Here is a 20533-nt window from a genome sequence, read left to right as displayed (position 1 = left end):
CCGTGTAAGAAAAAAATGTTACTCTTGATCTTATCCAGTTTCATAAAGAGGTCTTGACACTGCAAGAGACCTCTCCTTTAAACACCGATATAGCTGATACTCTCAACAAACTTGTCTCTAGTTTTCACAATGTATTGCCATCATACTCTTCAATGCTTCAAATTATGCCCCCCTCCCCTTGTAATTCCGCCTGTTGTGATCCTCCTGATACTATGTTTCCTCCCCTGCATCACAGAAGCTGTGATGGGGATAGTCACAGATATTTATGGAGAAATTCACAAAATAAGGCTCCACATGGCTAATAAACCAAAAGCCACTGCCCCTGTCTAACCCCGAAGGAGATCGGTAGCCAATGACGGGTAATGATCAGTGGATGTCTTACAACCTAAGACAGGAGTCGATCGCTTTGATGAAGGATATCCAATGACGGGTAAGTGAGAATGTCTGTACTGACCACCTAAGCCAGGCACGATCTCAAAAAATAAAAAAGGGGGAATTGCGGGGAGCTGGAGCATCAAGCGTTAAGAAAATGTAACTACAAGCAGAGGTTGGGAGGATGGCTGAGGGGAACTCCGATAAGCATAAAGAACAAACAGAAACAGACACCTGCTGTTCTGGGAATGGGACAATCTCAAAAGGTCTAAAGACAGTCAGGGCCAAACTTTGGAAAAACATAACTAATCTGTACTTGCTGCCTCAGCCGCTTTATGTAACCTTCCTGTTTCTGTCTGTATAAAAGAATGCTGAAAAATCAAGCAGGCGCAGCAGTCTAGTCAGAACTGCTCGCCCTCCCGATCCCATCTTTGTCTCTTGTCTATTTTCTTCTCAATCCTCACTCCCCACTTCAGGAACCGTTCGTCTCGTCGGCAGGCTCCGACATGGTGGTCTCTCCTGGAGCCCGAGGGCGTGCGGGGTGTTGGGGTGCTGCTCTCTCCGTCCCCTGGTTTGTCCCGGCTCTTTTTCCCCTGTGTGTCGGGGCCACTGCGGCCGGCGGGAACCGAGGGCTCCTGGCTCTTGTGGGAGACGGGAGGGGGCGCGCGCGCGCGCGCGCGCGCGGGGGTGTGGGGCGAGGTGCCTGCCAGCAGAGACAGAGGCCCCCGGTGGGGCGGGGCGGGTGGGCATCCCGTTTGCCGGAGGACACGCCTATCCTGTGTCTCGGGGCCCAGGTGCAGGCACAGGGATGGTCGTCCCCTGGGCTCGGGCCGAGGTGCAAAGGACCGGCACGTCCTGGGATGGAGAAAGCCTGGTGGAGGCCTGCGCCGGCAGGCAGCCCTGGGCTTGGGCTTTGGGGGCGGCGGGGGCGGGGAGCGGGAGGGAGCGCGGCGATGGCAGCGGCGGCGACGGCGGCGACCGCGGCTCGGCGAAGGGCTGCGGGCTGTCGGCCTGCGGGAGCGAAGAGGACTGAGAAGAGGGTGTGGGGGGGAGCCGGGGCCGACGGGCCTGGCGTGCGGCCCGGGCTGCGAGCTTGTAGTGCCGGGCGGCTGACCCGCCGCTGGCCAGGGGTACCTTCGGCTGGCTGGGCGGCAGAAGAGGGGCAAGGGGCGCCAGGGGTTCGGAGGGAGCCACGCCGGGGCGGCGGCGCAAAAGGAGAGGCGAGCAAAAGCCTACAGCACCCGGTATTCCCAGGCGGTCTCCCATCCAAGTACTAACCAGGCCCGACCCTGCTTAGCTTCCGAGATCAGACGAGATCGGGCGCGTTCAGGGTGGTATGGCCGTAGACGCTGGGACCCGGCTGCCGGCGCCCCAAGAGCCTGCTCCCGGCCTGCCTCGTGAGCGTGCGCCGTGCTGCTGGGCCGCTCGGGTGGCGAGCATCTCCTCGCGGGCCGGCTCCGCCGGCGCCGCGCCTCCCGCCTGCTCCCCGCCTCCCCCGGACGCCGCCGGCGTGGGCGGCGGGCTACTCTTGGCCCGCAGCGAGGCCCCTCCGCGCCACCCGTGGCTCCACGGGCCTCTGTCACTTCCCTGACGGTGACAGAAGTCTCGGCGCCCTGGCATCCTGGGACTCCCCGGGCCCCGTACGGCTTACACCCCGCCCCCCCCAACCCCGCTCACCCCCACCCCCAGCCCCACCACCCCAGACCCGCCTGGCTGCTCTGCGGTCCCCCGCTCGTGGCAAGCGAGGGGGTCGCAGGGTCCTCTCAGGCCCCTCCGGCCCTAGGCACGCGCGGCCCTGGCCCTGGCACTGGCCGGCCCCACCGACTGGCCCAAAGCCACGGGGAGCCACCCGTGCCACCAGGGTGCAGCGGCTCCAGTCTGCCGTCACCCTTCGTCACACAGCCTTCCGTCCGGGCCCTCGCCCCTCCTCAGCGACCAGCGTCCCGCCCGATCTCCGGTCCCTTCACTGGCTACACGTCACCTCTCCTGACCCAGGGAGGTGAGAGAGAGGATGAGAGAAGGCCAGAGACGGAGCAAGAGAGAGGCGGAGAGAGACAGGTGGGGACTGTGGCGACAGAGTCCCAGAGAGCCGTTTCCAGGCTCTGGGCCTCGCGTGGAGGGGTGCTGCCTCGGGTGGTGCACGGTCATCAGCTGTGACCGCTTGGCCGTCAGCTGTTGCCAGTTGGCCATAGGCCACCGGTACAGCTGCGGTGGCCAAGCTAGGAAGCGCGGATGGTGGACTGCAAATTGCAGAGGGGCGCGGATTGCAGTTGGCCGGCTTGGCGTGTCGGTCGGTTGGTGGGTCGGTTGGTTGGCAGAGAAGCGGCCGGCAGGTTGGGGATCGTGCGGCTCCGGCTTGCTGTGTCTCCGAGCCAGCCGCCCGTGAGAAATGGTGCTATGAGACCCCTATCCATGGCTCCGTTGGTGTTCCTTCTTGGCCTCGCCATATCCTGCGTTCTTGTGCGGGCAGAGGGACTAGAGTCCCCGCAGGACAGGGACCGACAGACAGAACGGGGGGGGGGAGGAGGAGGAGGAGGAGGAGGGAGCGAGATGGAAATATACACGTATATGTGCATGTATGTATCTAGACGTACAGAGAGACATGGACAGAGACAGAGAAAGAGGGGGCTGGCACGCGGGGAGAGAGCTCCTGAGCGAGAGCCACAGCCCAACAGGCATGTCGCAGAGCCAGACGGACAGGGGGTGGAGGTTGAGGGTGGGGGGGACGCACAGGCTGGGACACGGACTGGGACGGACGCACTGAGGCTGTGTTGCGGTGGCAGCTTCTCCACCGGTGTGTGGTGGAGCCCGGGGCTGGGCTCCGCTAAGGAGGCAGTGCCCGGGCTTTGGCAGTCACCCTCAAAGCCCCCGGGGCGGGCCGCCAGGGTCTCCGGAGTGCCGGTGGGCTCCGAGCCCCGCCCAGGGTCCCGCCCGCGGGCGGAGAGTGGCAGCCCCAGGCACCCTCGTTGTGAGGGTTGTGTGCCTGCGTGCCTGCTCTTCCCCTTGTGGTGGTGTGGGGAGCTGGAGCATCAAGGGTTAAGAAAATGTAACTACAAGCAGAGGTTGGGAGGATGGCTGAGGGGAACTCCGATAAGCATAAAGAACAAACAGAAACAGACACCTGCTGTTCTGGGAATGGGACAATCTCAAAAGGTCTAAAGACAGTCAGGGCCAAACTTTGGAGAAACATAACTAATCTGTACTTGCTGCCTCAGCCGCTTTATGTAACCTTCTTGTTTCTGTCTGTATAAAAGAATGCTGAAAAATCAAGCAGGCGCAGCAGTCCAGTCAGAACTGCTCGCCCTCCCGATCCCATCTTTGTCTCTTGTCCAATTTTTTCTCTCAATCCTCACTCCCCACTTCAGGAACCGTTCGTCTCGTCGGCAGGCTCCGACAAGTGGCGCCCGAACAGGGACCTGACTACTGGGGAATCAGTGAAGGACTCCGCTTGCAAACGAGACGCGTCGAATAAGGTTAGTGAAAGCGGTGAGATACCATAGTCGGGAGTAAAATAAAATGGGACAGGGTAACAGTAAAAGGCTGTTTACTCACATGTTAAGGAGCATGCTAAAAGCTAGAGGAGTTAAAACCAGTGAAGCACAGTTGCTTCGATTTTTAGAATTTGTAGTACAAATATGTCCCTGGTTCCCCGAAGAAGGGACTTTAAACTTAGAAACTTGGGAAAAGGTGAGAGAGCGTTTACAGGGATATTATGATGCTCGTGGACCCTCTGAAGTACCAGTAGATACTTTTTCCTTATGGAATTTGGTTAGGGATGTGATCGATCCTAGACACGAGGGAATCAGATACTCTGAGAATGATCAACCCAAACTGGATCCCCCTGGGAAGCAGAGGTGCAAAGATTACAAGCTGCACTCACTTCCCTCTCTGTTCAAATGCAATTAGTCCAGGCTCAACAGACTGGGCCTTTATTAGAATCTCAATCAGAATAGAAGCCTGGGTTACAATGAAGCTCTCCTCCAAGTGTAGTTGCAGGGCTAGATCCACTGCCCGAGGCCCCTATCAACCGAAAAAGATTCAAGCCGCCAAGCTGCTAGTACAGGGGCAACTTAAAAAGGGACACATTGCCCCCTCCAATTCTCCCGGGAATTCTCCCATTTTTGTTATTAAAAAAAAAAAAAAAAAAAAAAAAAAAAAAAAAAATCTGGTAGATAGAGATTATGACAAGATTTAGAAAAAGTTAATAAAACCATGAAATGAAGGGGAGCCTTACAGACAGGCTTGCCCTGTCCTGCAGCCACACCAAAACACACATGTAAAATTGTTTTGGACTTCAAAGATTGTTTTTATACTATACCTTTAAATCCTGATGACTGCCCTGGATTTGCTTTCAGTGTTCCTTCCGTTAATTTACAAGAACCTTTTAAGAGCTATCATTGGCTAGTGCTACCTCAGGGAATGGCTAGTAGCCCTACATTATGTCAAAAACTTGTATCAGCTGCAATAAAACCTACCCGAAGGACATTTCCAGATATTTACATCATCCACTACACGGATGACATACTTCTTGCCCACTCTTGTGAACCAAAGTTGCTTGCTGCTTTTGCTCATTTACAAGAAAAGCTCCACAATTATGGGCTAGTTATAGCCCCAGAAAAAATTCAGCAAGTGCCTCCTTACTCTTATCTGGGATATTGTTTAATGCCTCAGGCCATTGTGCCTCAAAAAAATACAAATCCGGCGAGATTGTTTAAAAACGTTAAATGATTTCCAAAAGCTACTGGGAGGCATTAACTGGATTAGACCTCAGTTGCGGTTGACAACCGGTGAATTACAACCTTTGTTTAAAATATTACGTGGGGAAGCTGATCCTACTTCTCCCCGCGAGATAACACGGGGAAGAGGCTTTGCTTGTATTTCTCCAGGTCCGGAAGAAAAACCTTTGTGAATTCCTGGTCGGTGTTAAACCATACCATGAGCGACAGCCCACAGAAGAGAAGACATCTGTAGATACCCATCCACGCCCCCTACTGTTCCATTCTTGTGTTTACACCTTATGTCTCTCTGTCTGGTCCCCCAAAGATGGTTTGCAGCCAAAGACGGGTAAGATATCTCACGGGAGATACAACCTAAGCCGGGCGGAACCGAGTGGGGACCCCCAATGAGCTGCCTTAGAAGATCCAAAAAGGAGCCTTTCCTCCCCTTCCCCCTGCCTGGCAAAAGCCATTGCTGTCTCTGGCTTTCCTCTCTCACCTGATTGTGAGAGAAGTCATGAGGGCAATGAAGATCAGTTCTCTCCACTTATCTCAACAGAACTGTTACAATATGGGTGACTTGACCCTGAGAAGGTAAGACATCATGGGACTTTATGCTTCGGCTGTTAACAGACAAAGGGTGATTGGAATAAACATTTTTCTGCTATGAGGTACGAGTCTCACAGACCGTGTAAGAAAAAAATGTTACTCTTGATCTTATCCAGTTTCATAAAGAGGTCTTGACACTGCAAGAGACCTCTCCTTTAAACACCGATATAGCTGATACTCTCAACAAACTTGTCTCTAGTTTTCACAATGTATTGCCATCATACTCTTCAATGCTTCAAATTATGCCCCCCTCCCCTTGTAATTCCGCCTGTTGTGATCCTCCTGATACTATGTTTCCTCCCCTGCATCACAGAAGCTGTGATGGGGATAGTCACAGATATTTATGGAGAAATTCACAAAATAAGGCTCCACATGGCTAATAAACCAAAAGCCACTGCCCCTGTCTAACCCCGAAGGAGATCGGTAGCCAATGACGGGTAATGATCAGTGGATGTCTTACAACCTAAGACAGGAGTCGATCGCTTTGATGAAGGATATCCAATGACGGGTAAGTGAGAATGTCTGTACTGACCACCTAAGCCAGGCACGATCTCAAAAAATAAAAAAGGGGGAATTGCGGGGAGCTGGAGCATCAAGCGTTAAGAAAATGTAACTACAAGCAGAGGTTGGGAGGATGGCTGAGGGGAACTCCGATAAGCATAAAGAACAAACAGAAACAGACACCTGCTGTTCTGGGAATGGGACAATCTCAAAAGGTCTAAAGACAGTCAGGGCCAAACTTTGGAAAAACATAACTAATCTGTACTTGCTGCCTCAGCCGCTTTATGTAACCTTCCTGTTTCTGTCTGTATAAAAGAATGCTGAAAAATCAAGCAGGCGCAGCAGTCTAGTCAGAACTGCTCGCCCTCCCGATCCCATCTTTGTCTCTTGTCTATTTTCTTCTCAATCCTCACTCCCCACTTCAGGAACCGTTCGTCTCGTCGGCAGGCTCCGACATGGTGGTCTCTCCTGGAGCCCGAGGGCGTGCGGGGTGTTGGGGTGCTGCTCTCTCCGTCCCCTGGTTTGTCCCGGCTCTTTTTCCCCTGTGTGTCGGGGCCACTGCGGCCGGCGGGAACCGAGGGCTCCTGGCTCTTGTGGGAGACGGGAGGGGGCGCGCGCGCGCGCGCGCGCGCGGGGGTGTGGGGCGAGGTGCCTGCCAGCAGAGACAGAGGCCCCCGGTGGGGCGGGGCGGGTGGGCATCCCGTTTGCCGGAGGACACGCCTATCCTGTGTCTCGGGGCCCAGGTGCAGGCACAGGGATGGTCGTCCCCTGGGCTCGGGCCGAGGTGCAAAGGACCGGCACGTCCTGGGATGGAGAAAGCCTGGTGGAGGCCTGCGCCGGCAGGCAGCCCTGGGCTTGGGCTTTGGGGGCGGCGGGGGCGGGGAGCGGGAGGGAGCGCGGCGATGGCAGCGGCGGCGACGGCGGCGACCGCGGCTCGGCGAAGGGCTGCGGGCTGTCGGCCTGCGGGAGCGAAGAGGACTGAGAAGAGGGTGTGGGGGGGAGCCGGGGCCGACGGGCCTGGCGTGCGGCCCGGGCTGCGAGCTTGTAGTGCCGGGCGGCTGACCCGCCGCTGGCCAGGGGTACCTTCGGCTGGCTGGGCGGCAGAAGAGGGGCAAGGGGCGCCAGGGGTTCGGAGGGAGCCACGCCGGGGCGGCGGCGCAAAAGGAGAGGCGAGCAAAAGCCTACAGCACCCGGTATTCCCAGGCGGTCTCCCATCCAAGTACTAACCAGGCCCGACCCTGCTTAGCTTCCGAGATCAGACGAGATCGGGCGCGTTCAGGGTGGTATGGCCGTAGACGCTGGGACCCGGCTGCCGGCGCCCCAAGAGCCTGCTCCCGGCCTGCCTCGTGAGCGTGCGCCGTGCTGCTGGGCCGCTCGGGTGGCGAGCATCTCCTCGCGGGCCGGCTCCGCCGGCGCCGCGCCTCCCGCCTGCTCCCCGCCTCCCCCGGACGCCGCCGGCGTGGGCGGCGGGCTACTCTTGGCCCGCAGCGAGGCCCCTCCGCGCCACCCGTGGCTCCACGGGCCTCTGTCACTTCCCTGACGGTGACAGAAGTCTCGGCGCCCTGGCATCCTGGGACTCCCCGGGCCCCGTACGGCTTACACCCCGCCCCCCCCAACCCCGCTCACCCCCACCCCCAGCCCCACCACCCCAGACCCGCCTGGCTGCTCTGCGGTCCCCCGCTCGTGGCAAGCGAGGGGGTCGCAGGGTCCTCTCAGGCCCCTCCGGCCCTAGGCACGCGCGGCCCTGGCCCTGGCACTGGCCGGCCCCACCGACTGGCCCAAAGCCACGGGGAGCCACCCGTGCCACCAGGGTGCAGCGGCTCCAGTCTGCCGTCACCCTTCGTCACACAGCCTTCCGTCCGGGCCCTCGCCCCTCCTCAGCGACCAGCGTCCCGCCCGATCTCCGGTCCCTTCACTGGCTACACGTCACCTCTCCTGACCCAGGGAGGTGAGAGAGAGGATGAGAGAAGGCCAGAGACGGAGCAAGAGAGAGGCGGAGAGAGACAGGCGGGGACTGTGGCGACAGAGTCCCAGAGAGCCGTTTCCAGGCTCTGGGCCTCGCGTGGAGGGGTGCTGCCTCGGGTGGTGCACGGTCATCAGCTGTGACCGCTTGGCCGTCAGCTGTTGCCAGTTGGCCATAGGCCACCGGTACAGCTGCGGTGGCCAAGCTAGGAAGCGCGGATGGTGGACTGCAAATTGCAGAGGGGCGCGGATTGCAGTTGGCCGGCTTGGCGTGTCGGTCGGTTGGTGGGTCGGTTGGTTGGCAGAGAAGCGGCCGGCAGGTTGGGGATCGTGCGGCTCCGGCTTGCTGTGTCTCCGAGCCAGCCGCCCGTGAGAAATGGTGCTATGAGACCCCTATCCATGGCTCCGTTGGTGTTCCTTCTTGGCCTCGCCATATCCTGCGTTCTTGTGCGGGCAGAGGGACTAGAGTCCCCGCAGGACAGGGACCGACAGACAGAACGGGGGGGGGGGAGGAGGAGGAGGAGGAGGAGGGAGCGAGATGGAAATATACACGTATATGTGCATGTATGTATCTAGACGTACAGAGAGACATGGACAGAGACAGAGAAAGAGGGGGCTGGCACGCGGGGAGAGAGCTCCTGAGCGAGAGCCACAGCCCAACAGGCATGTCGCAGAGCCAGACGGACAGGGGGTGGAGGTTGAGGGTGGGGGGGACGCACAGGCTGGGACACGGACTGGGACGGACGCACTGAGGCTGTGTTGCGGTGGCAGCTTCTCCACCGGTGTGTGGTGGAGCCCGGGGCTGGGCTCCGCTAAGGAGGCAGTGCCCGGGCTTTGGCAGTCACCCTCAAAGCCCCCGGGGCGGGCCGCCAGGGTCTCCGGAGTGCCGGTGGGCTCCGAGCCCCGCCCAGGGTCCCGCCCGCGGGCGGAGAGTGGCAGCCCCAGGCACCCTCGTTGTGAGGGTTGTGTGCCTGCGTGCCTGCTCTTCCCCTTGTGGTGGTGTGGGGAGCTGGAGCATCAAGGGTTAAGAAAATGTAACTACAAGCAGAGGTTGGGAGGATGGCTGAGGGGAACTCCGATAAGCATAAAGAACAAACAGAAACAGACACCTGCTGTTCTGGGAATGGGACAATCTCAAAAGGTCTAAAGACAGTCAGGGCCAAACTTTGGAGAAACATAACTAATCTGTACTTGCTGCCTCAGCCGCTTTATGTAACCTTCTTGTTTCTGTCTGTATAAAAGAATGCTGAAAAATCAAGCAGGCGCAGCAGTCCAGTCAGAACTGCTCGCCCTCCCGATCCCATCTTTGTCTCTTGTCCAATTTTTTCTCTCAATCCTCACTCCCCACTTCAGGAACCGTTCGTCTCGTCGGCAGGCTCCGACAAGTGGCGCCCGAACAGGGACCTGACTACTGGGGAATCAGTGAAGGACTCCGCTTGCAAACGAGACGCGTCGAATAAGGTTAGTGAAAGCGGTGAGATACCATAGTCGGGAGTAAAATAAAATGGGACAGGGTAACAGTAAAAGGCTGTTTACTCACATGTTAAGGAGCATGCTAAAAGCTAGAGGAGTTAAAACCAGTGAAGCACAGTTGCTTCGATTTTTAGAATTTGTAGTACAAATATGTCCCTGGTTCCCCGAAGAAGGGACTTTAAACTTAGAAACTTGGGAAAAGGTGAGAGAGCGTTTACAGGGATATTATGATGCTCGTGGACCCTCTGAAGTACCAGTAGATACTTTTTCCTTATGGAATTTGGTTAGGGATGTGATCGATCCTAAACACGAGGGAATCAGATACTCTGAGAATGATCAACCCAAACTGGATCCCCCTGGGAAGCAGAGGTGCAAAGATTACAAGCTGCACTCACTTCCCTCTCTGTTCAAATGCAATTAGTCCAGGCTCAACAGACTGGGCCTTTATTAGAATCTCAATCAGAATAGAAGCCTGGGTTACAATGAAGCTCTCCTCCAAGTGTAGTTGCAGGGCTAGATCCACTGCCCGAGGCCCCTATCAACCGAAAAAGATTCAAGCCGCCAAGCTGCTAGTACAGGGGCAACTTAAAAAGGGACACATTGCCCCCTCCAATTCTCCCGGGAATTCTCCCATTTTTGTTATTAAAAAAAAAAAAAAAAAAAAAAAAAAAAAAATCTGGTAGATAGAGATTATGACAAGATTTAGAAAAAGTTAATAAAACCATGAAATGAAGGGGAGCCTTACAGACAGGCTTGCCCTGTCCTGCAGCCACACCAAAACACACATGTAAAATTGTTTTGGACTTCAAAGATTGTTTTTATACTATACCTTTAAATCCTGATGACTGCCCTGGATTTGCTTTCAGTGTTCCTTCCGTTAATTTACAAGAACCTTTTAAGAGCTATCATTGGCTAGTGCTACCTCAGGGAATGGCTAGTAGCCCTACATTATGTCAAAAACTTGTATCAGCTGCAATAAAACCTACCCGAAGGACATTTCCAGATATTTACATCATCCACTACACGGATGACATACTTCTTGCCCACTCTTGTGAACCAAAGTTGCTTGCTGCTTTTGCTCATTTACAAGAAAAGCTCCACAATTATGGGCTAGTTATAGCCCCAGAAAAAATTCAGCAAGTGCCTCCTTACTCTTATCTGGGATATTGTTTAATGCCTCAGGCCATTGTGCCTCAAAAAAATACAAATCCGGCGAGATTGTTTAAAAACGTTAAATGATTTCCAAAAGCTACTGGGAGGCATTAACTGGATTAGACCTCAGTTGCGGTTGACAACCGGTGAATTACAACCTTTGTTTAAAATATTACGTGGGGAAGCTGATCCTACTTCTCCCCGCGAGATAACACGGGGAAGAGGCTTTGCTTGTATTTCTCCAGGTCCGGAAGAAAAACCTTTGTGAATTCCTGGTCGGTGTTAAACCATACCATGAGCGACAGCCCACAGAAGAGAAGACATCTGTAGATACCCATCCACGCCCCCTACTGTTCCATTCTTGTGTTTACACCTTATGTCTCTCTGTCTGGTCCCCCAAAGATGGTTTGCAGCCAAAGACGGGTAAGATATCTCACGGGAGATACAACCTAAGCCGGGCGGAACCGAGTGGGGACCCCCAATGAGCTGCCTTAGAAGATCCAAAAAGGAGCCTTTCCTCCCCTTCCCCCTGCCTGGCAAAAGCCATTGCTGTCTCTGGCTTTCCTCTCTCACCTGATTGTGAGAGAAGTCATGAGGGCAATGAAGATCAGTTCTCTCCACTTATCTCAACAGAACTGTTACAATATGGGTGACTTGACCCTGAGAAGGTAAGACATCATGGGACTTTATGCTTCGGCTGTTAACAGACAAAGGGTGATTGGAATAAACATTTTTCTGCTATGAGGTACGAGTCTCACAGACCGTGTAAGAAAAAAATGTTACTCTTGATCTTATCCAGTTTCATAAAGAGGTCTTGACACTGCAAGAGACCTCTCCTTTAAACACCGATATAGCTGATACTCTCAACAAACTTGTCTCTAGTTTTCACAATGTATTGCCATCATACTCTTCAATGCTTCAAATTATGCCCCCCTCCCCTTGTAATTCCGCCTGTTGTGATCCTCCTGATACTATGTTTCCTCCCCTGCATCACAGAAGCTGTGATGGGGATAGTCACAGATATTTATGGAGAAATTCACAAAATAAGGCTCCACATGGCTAATAAACCAAAAGCCACTGCCCCTGTCTAACCCCGAAGGAGATCGGTAGCCAATGACGGGTAATGATCAGTGGATGTCTTACAACCTAAGACAGGAGTCGATCGCTTTGATGAAGGATATCCAATGACGGGTAAGTGAGAATGTCTGTACTGACCACCTAAGCCAGGCACGATCTCAAAAAATAAAAAAGGGGGAATTGCGGGGAGCTGGAGCATCAAGCGTTAAGAAAATGTAACTACAAGCAGAGGTTGGGAGGATGGCTGAGGGGAACTCCGATAAGCATAAAGAACAAACAGAAACAGACACCTGCTGTTCTGGGAATGGGACAATCTCAAAAGGTCTAAAGACAGTCAGGGCCAAACTTTGGAAAAACATAACTAATCTGTACTTGCTGCCTCAGCCGCTTTATGTAACCTTCCTGTTTCTGTCTGTATAAAAGAATGCTGAAAAATCAAGCAGGCGCAGCAGTCTAGTCAGAACTGCTCGCCCTCCCGATCCCATCTTTGTCTCTTGTCTATTTTCTTCTCAATCCTCACTCCCCACTTCAGGAACCGTTCGTCTCGTCGGCAGGCTCCGACATGGTGGTCTCTCCTGGAGCCCGAGGGCGTGCGGGGTGTTGGGGTGCTGCTCTCTCCGTCCCCTGGTTTGTCCCGGCTCTTTTTCCCCTGTGTGTCGGGGCCACTGCGGCCGGCGGGAACCGAGGGCTCCTGGCTCTTGTGGGAGACGGGAGGGGGCGCGCGCGCGCGCGCGCGCGCGGGGGTGTGGGGCGAGGTGCCTGCCAGCAGAGACAGAGGCCCCCGGTGGGGCGGGGCGGGTGGGCATCCCGTTTGCCGGAGGACACGCCTATCCTGTGTCTCGGGGCCCAGGTGCAGGCACAGGGATGGTCGTCCCCTGGGCTCGGGCCGAGGTGCAAAGGACCGGCACGTCCTGGGATGGAGAAAGCCTGGTGGAGGCCTGCGCCGGCAGGCAGCCCTGGGCTTGGGCTTTGGGGGCGGCGGGGGCGGGGAGCGGGAGGGAGCGCGGCGATGGCAGCGGCGGCGACGGCGGCGACCGCGGCTCGGCGAAGGGCTGCGGGCTGTCGGCCTGCGGGAGCGAAGAGGACTGAGAAGAGGGTGTGGGGGGGAGCCGGGGCCGACGGGCCTGGCGTGCGGCCCGGGCTGCGAGCTTGTAGTGCCGGGCGGCTGACCCGCCGCTGGCCAGGGGTACCTTCGGCTGGCTGGGCGGCAGAAGAGGGGCAAGGGGCGCCAGGGGTTCGGAGGGAGCCACGCCGGGGCGGCGGCGCAAAAGGAGAGGCGAGCAAAAGCCTACAGCACCCGGTATTCCCAGGCGGTCTCCCATCCAAGTACTAACCAGGCCCGACCCTGCTTAGCTTCCGAGATCAGACGAGATCGGGCGCGTTCAGGGTGGTATGGCCGTAGACGCTGGGACCCGGCTGCCGGCGCCCCAAGAGCCTGCTCCCGGCCTGCCTCGTGAGCGTGCGCCGTGCTGCTGGGCCGCTCGGGTGGCGAGCGTCTCCTCGCGGGCCGGCTCCGCCGGCGCTGCGCCCTCCGCCTGCTCACTCCCCACTTCAGGAACCTTTCCTCTCGTGTGCAGGCTCTGACAGAAAGTAAATTACAATTCTACATAACAACATGAAAACCGGACCATAAAAGCAGAAAGACATACATTTAATAGAGGCCAAGCTCCATGCAGACCCAAGTTCACTCAAGGAGGTGAAGCTCCTCGCCTTGGGAGCATTCGGCATGTTATGTGAAAACTACATTAGTAGTTATTGGTCCTTGGGTGATGTGAGTAACTTGAAATGTGTTAATAGACAAAGGAGAGTTTTTAATATGATTATCCAGGTCCTCGACAAAATACAAAACATAATAAGCAAAACAGGGTGGAATTGACATAAACCACATACATCAATGAAGCAAAATGGAGCTTAAAATTAAACCTACGTGAATGGCACTGAAAACAATAAACAGCTACTCGTAGTACAATGACACTAAACCCTATCTTGCTTCACATAACAAATACCAGTGTTCCACACCAAGCCCTGCCTCTCCTCTGTCCGCTGGAGCTCAACATCCCCCTTCAACGACTCAGCAGATTTTGTGCACAGGAAGTTCCTCCTTACCTTTTCCTCCCTTGTCCAGTATTTCTCTGGGAAATACTGAAAGAAGCAGGTACAGAAGGACGTCGATGCTGTCCCCAGAGCAGCAGTGTCTCCACGGCAAATACCGAGGTAAGCAAAGCTCTCAAAACAAACTACACCTCAGTTCGTGGGTAAACATTCTGGCGCCTCTCGCTCTCCCTTCTTGCTCTCCCGTGAATATGGTCCCTGGCTCTCACGCAGGGCTCTTGACCCTGCATCTCGCCGGATTTGGGTTAGGGTTAGGGTTAGGGTTACAGTTTACGGTTTAGATAAAATATATGGTGATGGAAGGAGAACTGATTCTGGGTGGTGAACACACAATGTGATTTATAGATGATGTAATACAGAATTATACATCTGAAACTTATGTAACTTTACTAACAATTGTCACCCAATAAATTTTAATTAAAAAAAGTTTAGGGCTAGGGTTTAGTGTTTAGTGTTAGGGTTTGTGGTTGGTTTTGGGGTTTGGTTTAGGAGTTCAGTTCGAGTTCGGGGTTCATGTTTGTGTTCGGGGTTCAGGGGTTCAAGGTTTGTGGTTCATGGGTTCCTGGTTTGTGTTTGGGTTTTGGGGTTTGGGTTCAGTTTTGGGGTTCGGGTTTGCATTCGGGATTGTGTTCAGTTCGAGGTTCAGGGTACAGAGGTTTGGGTTTCAGAGGTTCAGGGTTCAGGTTTCATGATTTGGTTTTCAGGGTTTAAGTTCGGTTTCGGGGTTTGCCTTCATGTTTCAGTTCTGGGTTTTGGGTACATGGATTTAGGGTTCCGGGGTTCTGGGTTAGGTTTCGGTTTTGGGCTTTGGGGTTTGGGTTTAGATTCAGGGTTTGTGTTCTGTTTCAAGATTTAGAGGGCAGAGTTCAGAAGTTCAAGGTTAGGGGTATGAGTTTCAGGGTTCTGGTTCGATTTTGGGGTTCAGTTTCAGGGTTTGGGTTCCGTGTTCACATTCAGATTTAGGTTTCGGGTACAGAGTTCAGGGAATCAGGATTAGAGGTTTGGGTTTAGAGATTCGGGTTCTGTTTCAGTGTTTGGTTAGAGGGTAAGGGTTAAAGTTGGGGTTAGGGTTTTTGGGTTTTATAGTTTTAGGGTTAGGGTTAGGGTTAGGGTGGTTAGGGTTAGTGTTATCACATGCCTGTGTGCTAAGTGACATATTTTTCACACCTGTGTGATAAGTGACATTTTTTTATGTCTGTGTGATGACTGACATATTTCACGCCTGTGTAATGAGTGAGACACATTTCACTCCTGTGTGATGAATGAGACATATTTCACGGCCGTGTGGTTGGTGTGACATATTTCATGCCCATGCGATGAGTGAGACATATTTCACTCCCATGTGATGACATAAATCATGACCATGTGATAGGTGTGACATTTCACGTCTGGGTATTGGGTGGGACTTATTTCATGCTGGTGTGGTGGGTGGGAACATTTCGTACTGGTGACGTGGGTGGGACTTATTTGGCGCTGATAGTGTGCGTGGGACTTATTTAGCGGCCAGGTGCTGGGTGGGACTTATTTTGCACCCAGGTGCTGGGTGGGACTCATTTGGTGCCTGTCCTTGGTGGGACTTATTTGGCCCCCTTTATTCATGTTCCTTTTTCGTTGCTCTTTTCAGCAAATGAGTAGCTTAAGTAAACAGTTCTGTATGTTGAGTTCATTGCCACTTAGAAACCAGCAAAGTCAGTTTCCTGCAACAACTCTGAACTTGTCCCTGAGCTTGGACTATAGCCATGCCCTCAGGTGACAGGCGACCTCCACTGTGAGGGCTTCAGCTCCTGAGGCTTCAGCTCCTGAGTCCGTTCAGGCCCTGGACCCTCCTGCTTGTACCTGGCACATCCCTGGGGTGAGACTCTGGCTGAGAACGTTCCAGAGTTTGCAGTTCTAGATGTTAGAAGGCTTTTCTGTGTGTTGGGTAGAAACTTCTCCATCTAACCTGTTCCACTTGTTGGGTTTTTGTCAAGCCCAGGAATGTGTGTACGTGGCAGCATTTGAAGTATTTGAAAAACACCCCTCTGCATGTCTTGTAAGAATTCAGGTGATGAAGATGAGAAGTCGACATTTCTTCCTCCGGCAGGTGGTGTGGTTTGGGGTCCTGTGGGGACAGAGTCCCAGAGAGCAGTTTCCAGGCTCTCGGCCTCACGTGGAAAGATGCTGGTTTGGCTATTAGATGGCCATCAGCAGTAATCCGATGGCCATCCACTGTAGCTGGGTGGCCATCAGTTGTACCCAGTTATCCATTAGCCACTAATATAAGTGCTGTGGCTACGCTAGGGAGTTGATAGGTTGGTTTGTTGGCGGATTGCAGCTAGTAAGTGGAGTGGGTTGGTTGGCAGAGAAGTGGAGGGCAGATTGCCGATCATGTGGCTCCTGCTTCCTGTGTCTCCAACCCAGACGCCATCGAGAATACACTGGTATGACTCCCCTTTCTATGGCTCCGTGGGTGTTCCTTTTTGGCCTCACCATATCCTCAGTTCTTATGTGGGGAGCAGGACCTGAGATCCCGCATGGCACCCTGCATGACAGTACAACTTTCAAAATATTACCTTTTGAGGAAATCTGATTTTTCAGTATGTAAAACAAGCTACTTCAAAATGCTGGCATTTTGAGTTTTACTACAATTTCTTAGCTCTCCTTTTTTTGGGTGGGGGGGTACTAAAATACCAAACACAATTTTTTTCTGTTTTATTCTTTAAATTAACTCCACTATTCATTTGCATTTCTGTTCTTAAATATAATAGAATGATAAATTTATATGTGAACATATTCACATCAAAATATACAAGAATAAGTTACATTTATATGCATTTCTGTTTAATCTAAAGGTTGCCCTTTTAAAAGAGCCTCCCCCAAGGTTTATATCTGTAGAGCTAAAAGAAACTGCTGTAATATAAAATATTATCAATGCATCTTTCAGATGCTAAATAACTCATCATACAAATGAAAGAAAAAAGGGAATACAAAATTTTCAGTGTTGTGCATATTAACAACATATCAATAAAGAAATTTAACTATAAGTTATCATACCAGCTTCTTCAGAACAGTAGTTCTCAACTGGAAGTGATTTTTGCCCCATGGGACATTTGGTAACATCTAGAAACATGTTTTTGTTGTCATGATGGGGGTAGAGGAATGCTTACTGGCATATGATGCGTAGAGGCCAAGGATATTGCTAGACATCCTACGATGCCCAAGACAGTCTCCTAAAGTGAAAAAGTACCCGTCCCAATGTGTCAATAGTGTCACAGTTAAAAACTCTGTTCTAGAGGAAGAAAATAAATTAAATTCCAAACCCCATGTAATTTATTAAGTAGAGACAATAAAACAATTGAAGAAGATAGTAACATACATAACAATCGACAGATCCTAATAGTACCACTTCCAGTTTACATTCCCACCAGCAGTATACAAGGGTTCCCTCTTCTCCATATCCTTGTCAGCCAGTATTTATCTATCGTCTTTTTGATAATAGACATTGTAAAAGGTGTGAGGTGATATCTCATTTTAGTAATGGTGATTAATTTCCCTGATGATTAATGATATTGAGCCTTTCGTATACATATTAACCATCTTTATATTTTCTTTAGAAATATGTCTATTCAATTTCTATGCCCATTTTTTAATTGAGTTATTTGGTTTTTGCAATTGAGTTGTATGAGTTCCATATATATATATATATATATATATATATATATATATATATATATATATTTTTTTTTTTTTTTTTTTTTTTTTTTTTTGGATGTTAACCCCTTATTAGATGAGTGGTTTGCAAATATTTTCTCCCATGCCATAGATTTTTTTTTTCATTTTGTTGATAATTTCCTTTGTTCTGCAAAAGCTTTTTAGTTTGAAGTAGTCCCACTTGTTTATTATTGCTTTTGTTACTTGTGCTTTTGGTGCTAAATCCAAAATATCATGCCATGACCAATGTCAAGGAGCTTATCCCCTATGTTTCTTCTAGGATATTTACAGTTTCAGTTCTTACATTCTTTAGTCTATTTTGAGTTGGGTTTGTGTGTAGTGTAAGGAAGAGGTCCCATTTTGTTCTTTGCATGTGAATATCCAGTTTTCCCAGCACTATTTATTGAAGAGGCTATCTTTTCCCCATTGTGTATTCCTATTTGCCCTTGTCAAAATTTAATTGACCATGTATGCCTGGGTTTATTTCTAGGCCCTCTGTTCTGGCCCATTGATCTATGTGTCTGTTTTTATGCCAATATCATACTATTTTGATTTCTGTAGCTTTGTAATATAGTTTGAAATCTGGCCCCATGTTATCTTATACCGCATATAATCATATCTAGAATTGGGTTTTCAAATGCAAATAAGTGAATAATGAGAAAATTGAAACAGGATTAAAGCAAGCACAGTCAAGAGTCACGGAGAAGGATGAGATAGCCATGGGAGGAGGGGTTTGGAGTACAATGTTAGAAGATGAGTCCATTGAGCCAACGAGAAATTGGCTTTAATGACTTTTTACATGGTTCTGCAGACATAGGAAGAGATGTGTCTTGAGGATGTTAGGATGTAGACTGAGACTGAATACAAAGTAAAGAAGTAGGGCAGATACCCAGCATTTTTCAAAAGCACATTTAGTAGGCAGGATTTCATAGGTATCACTAGATAGAGGCTTTGCTTAGAGAAATCTTTGAGTAGGTGCATATGTAGAAACTGAGAATAAAGGTCCTAAACAACCACATGAGGATTCCTGTGACCTGAGGTAGAAAAAAAAGAGGAATCCAACTTGGACAAGAACAAAGATGACTGACACCACACTGGCTAAAACTTTTAACCAGATTCTACTCAATGACTTGTGGAAATTTAGTAGAAAAAACCTTTACAATAGGGATCATTGGTAAGGTCATAGAATCTCAGTCCACGCATTCAATTATTCAAGAACTATATCAAATTTATGTAAACTAATTTAATTACGATTCTGAACCCATTGATCATGCTGATAGACAATTCAACCCAATTACACTTGGGGCTTCTTTTTCACTGCAAGGTTGTACAGAAGTACAGGTGTTGCGTCCAGCACAACACAGGCAGTGAGTGAACGAGAAAGGGTGGCTAAAGGTTAAGAAAGAAACTGAAATCAAGAAAGTTATGAAACAGGGGGCCAAGAATCTCACAACCTCAAAGGACTGAGAGCCCCAAATTGGGCCTCCTTGTGGCTTTTATTGATGCACACACAAGGAAGTAACATCGTTTTCTCCACGGTCTGTGAATTTCACACATTATACTACAAAACTGATTCGAACACCTTGCCTGCAAGCAGCGGAACCATCAGTTTCAGGATGTACCTCCCTAAGGGACAAAACCTTTATGCTGAAACTTACTGATATGAATAGATGGAGAACTGATGTTATCACATCATTGAATCTCTTCCCAAGCAAGTTGTGGGAAGAAATGCAGCCACAAAGGCAGAAGCTCTCCTTAGCTGTGGGAAAGTGGGGGTCTGTGCCCAACTCTATCAACCTCGTGGGTTCTCCTGTTGGTCCCCACATGGCTGCGCATGGCTTGGGTTGTCCTCCCCGCCCCCCCTCCCCGGGAATCTTACCCGTCATTGGCTGACCAGCCATCCCCTGGGGCCAAACAGGGAGACATAAGGTGTAAGCACAAAGGTGAAGCAAAGTCCCTGAAAGGATTAGTCTCACAGACTCTCCTTTCTTTAGGGAACAGACAGATAGGCTGCTGTGTGACAACATACAGATAGGCCCCTTGGTCGTTAGCAATCAATCTGTACTGACAATCATTCTCCCAGTTGGCCTGCTCCTCTGACCTCTGCTGCATCCATGCCACATTCAGGACATGGGAACCATCAGGGACAATGGGAAGGAACCCCAGTTGTAATGGCCTACTGTCACTCGGTGATGCCAACAAGAAAAAAAATAAACCATTCCTGAACACACAAATATCTATCCCCTTCCCAATCTCTGGGAACTTTTCCGACCTCTCTGTGTGCTCAGTAGCCTTCTCCCTCTATCATTTCCTCTTCAAAAGTCTTAGCCTTTGGGGGTCCAGTTTTGTTCTTTTGCTTGTGGATATCCAGTTTTCCCTACATGATTTATTAAAGAAACTATCCTTCTTCGCTTTTGTCAAAGAGGAGTCTTTTAGTTCAGGACCTTCTGCTTTCAGTCTTCCTGAATTCCTAAGGCAAGATATCACCAACGTTAGCAACCTATTTAAATTGGAGAGAAAGGAAAGCTAGAGGGAGAACACACACTCAGTATTTTAGTAGATTGTCCTTTTACACATAGTTTATTTATTTATAATTTCAGTATCTCAGCTGTAACTTCAGTATGTGAGCTCCACCTAGTGGGAAATGCAGATATAATCACATCAGTATTCAAATCTCAGTGTTCAATTACATATCCGCTAGACAATGGCAAGTTCAAAACTCAGGATAGGACAGCACCATGGAAAAGCACTGCCCCTGCCTGGCAGACTACTTCCTCCAGTTCCAGCACCACCATCACTATAACAGTGTCAGCACAGATTTCCCAGGTAACAAGGGGAGAGATGGTCAAATTGCCCCAAATCAGAACCTA

The 20533-nt window shown here is 51.2% G+C and overlaps 1 long non-coding RNA gene and 3 other non-coding genes across 4 annotated transcripts in view; 1 reads left to right on the top strand and 3 right to left on the bottom strand.

The window, feature by feature from the left end:
• Positions 1-1601: 1601 nt before the first annotated feature.
• LOC148757394 (5S ribosomal RNA) lies at positions 1602-1720 on the bottom strand. Its single transcript, XR_016022302.1, has one exon. It is a non-coding gene; the product is annotated as a 5S ribosomal RNA (ribosomal RNA).
• Positions 1721-7375: 5655 nt separating this feature from the next.
• Positions 7376-7494, bottom strand: LOC141567956 (5S ribosomal RNA). The gene has a single exon (XR_012491001.1). It is a non-coding gene; the product is annotated as a 5S ribosomal RNA (ribosomal RNA).
• A 5652-nt stretch (positions 7495-13146) lies between these two features.
• Positions 13147-13265, bottom strand: LOC141567977 (5S ribosomal RNA). The gene has a single exon (XR_012491012.2). It is a non-coding gene; the product is annotated as a 5S ribosomal RNA (ribosomal RNA).
• Positions 13266-13576: 311 nt separating this feature from the next.
• Positions 13577-20533, top strand: part of LOC109436036 (uncharacterized) — a 100831-nt gene continuing 93874 nt past the window's right edge. The window contains exon 1 of the long non-coding RNA XR_016021961.1: positions 13577-14075. This is a non-coding gene — a long non-coding RNA (uncharacterized LOC109436036). The remainder of the gene's footprint in view (positions 14076-20533) is intronic.

This window comes from Rhinolophus sinicus, chromosome 8 (assembly GCF_057876585.1).
Source record: "Rhinolophus sinicus isolate RSI-liver-muscle chromosome 8, RSI-T2T, whole genome shotgun sequence".
Classification (NCBI taxonomy): Eukaryota; Metazoa; Chordata; class Mammalia; order Chiroptera; family Rhinolophidae; genus Rhinolophus; species Rhinolophus sinicus.
The sequence above is the reverse complement of the archived record's forward strand: the minus strand, read 5'-3'. Positions and strand labels throughout refer to the sequence as shown.